This window comes from Mesoplodon densirostris, chromosome 4 (assembly GCF_025265405.1).
Source record: "Mesoplodon densirostris isolate mMesDen1 chromosome 4, mMesDen1 primary haplotype, whole genome shotgun sequence".
In the NCBI taxonomy this organism is placed as follows: domain Eukaryota; kingdom Metazoa; phylum Chordata; class Mammalia; order Artiodactyla; family Ziphiidae; genus Mesoplodon; species Mesoplodon densirostris.
The window spans coordinates 5,231,707-5,233,748 of record NC_082664.1 but is presented as its reverse complement, the minus strand read 5'-3'; the positions used below and the strand labels follow the sequence as shown (position 1 = coordinate 5,233,748).

General features: G+C 33.4%; 1 non-coding gene across 1 annotated transcript; it reads left to right on the top strand.

Annotated features, from left to right (window-relative positions):
- The first annotated feature begins 1,461 nt into the window (after nucleotides 1–1,461).
- On the top strand, nucleotides 1,462–1,531 carry LOC132489645 (small nucleolar RNA SNORD113/SNORD114 family). Its single transcript, XR_009532039.1, has one exon. It is a non-coding gene; the product is annotated as a small nucleolar RNA SNORD113/SNORD114 family (small nucleolar RNA).
- Nucleotides 1,532–2,042: the final 511 nt, after the last annotated feature.

The following is a 2,042-nucleotide window of genomic DNA, read 5'->3' as shown; positions in this document are numbered from 1 at the left end:
TTTATAGGCAGATGGTAGTGTTATTTAGGACTCCTACCTGGGGTATGTAAGTGATATTATTGTTAGTGAATGAAGGAAGAGGTTATTTAAAAGAGGGCAAACATGGACCAATGAGGATATTGTGTCATTAAAAATGGTTTACTAATCTCACTGTACTCTTCTGCCGTGCATATAAGTAAAAGGGGACTGAGCTATGCCCACTTTGGGTAAAGAGCCATAGAGATAGTTACCTATAATAGTATTTTAGACCATCTTGCATTTGCTTTGAAAAAATGAACAAGTTATTCCATGAGTAAATAAATAAAAAATAAACAAATATATGAATAGAGTCATAAAGTAGGGTCAAACATTTTGAGAATATATCAAGAAACAATGATGTAAATTTACCTCATTCTAATCAAGGAAGACCTATAAAGAAGGTAATATGGGCTCTTACCTATGTGAGTAAGGTTTAATAGAAAGAATTTGGAACAGGCATAGTTCTTAATTATTCTATTAGGATGTAAATTTAGCAGTTGTCATCATATTATGTACATTAATAATTAAAAAATAAATAAAAGAGGGCCATTCTTGGGCTAATTGAGTGTGATGAAAACAGGGTTTTATGATAAATCTGTTACAGTAAGACTAAGGTCTCTTAAAAAAATCTACACTGCCTCTTCAATTTTCTAAAATCTGTTTTTTACTGCACAGATTCAATATACCCCAATCTGATTTATTCATTACCAATGATGAAGATCTCGGCTGTCACTTCTGTGGATAAAAAGCAAAGGGACTCATGTAAGTAAAAAAGTTTGTGTTCTTGGTTTGAAGGTAATTCATGTGGTCCATGGAATTGTTTCAAAGGAATGAGTGGCTACTGCAGACATAAAATCAAAAGATGTCACATATGGACCACTGCTGAGAAGGTGTAATGAACCATGCGTTAAGACTGATCCATTTTAGTGAAACTGAGATCCGTTAAAAACAAAGTTGGAGGGTTTTGCATTCATTTTAACGGTTTCTTAATGTTCCATTTTATTTTTGCACAACATTTTAAGAATATTTCTCAGTTGATAACAGTCTAGGTTGTTAAATCATGGAGGAGGGGGCACCTAGAAAGAGAGAAAGTATTGTCAGTGCCCTAGTTGTGGGGTAAGATAGTAGTTTCATTGTAGGACTTTTAAAATGTGAAGAAATTAAATGAAAGATGAGCAAGCAGGGAGTAGTAAAACACATGGGATGGGCATGAAGCAAGGTTATTGATTAATCTATATGTGAAACACTGAGAGCCAATTAAAAATAGATCTCATTTGCTAGCTCTGTGGGGAATAAATAGCTGTAAACAGCTCTTTGCAATATTCAAAGATCTTGCTCTTGGGTTTTTGTGATTCACAGGAATTATTATTTTTTAAATCAATGAAACCATGAATGAAATAATCAGTAAATAATGAATGTATAAACAATCCATAAACAAGAGCTTGGATCAATGATGAGAGTTCTGGGGTATATGAATCAAGAATTTTGATTAAACCCTAACTCTGAGGTCCATTGGAAAAAGAGTTAGTTTTTCCCTCTAAGGGAATAGAGTTCAGAGCCAACTGGGGATCTGTTCTTAGGTCTTGGTTGTTCCTGGTTATGGTGTGTATTGATGTAAATGAATCAATGAATGCATGAATGAATAAATGAATAAATGTGTAAGTGAATGAAGACAAAACAGATTACACATGAGTGTCCATGTTGGCATTCTGGGTTGGTGGGAGGATGACCTAGTCATGTATTTCTGTGGGTAATCAGCCTGTGGGCAATTGTTAGCATTTTTGGTGTTCAAGTATAGATTCTCAGGTAATTATTTATGGTTATAAGTTATTGAATTAATATGATTGTATCTCAAATGATTATTTAAAAAAGGGCAGACTATGAACAAATATGGAGCATGTGATGTGAAGTAAGGTTAATGACTAATCCTGGTCAGATTATTCCATTGAAAACTAAATAAATAAATGAAAGGATTTGTAAAGTCATAAAGTAAGATAAAGCTAGGATTATTTGTGAGAATGTGC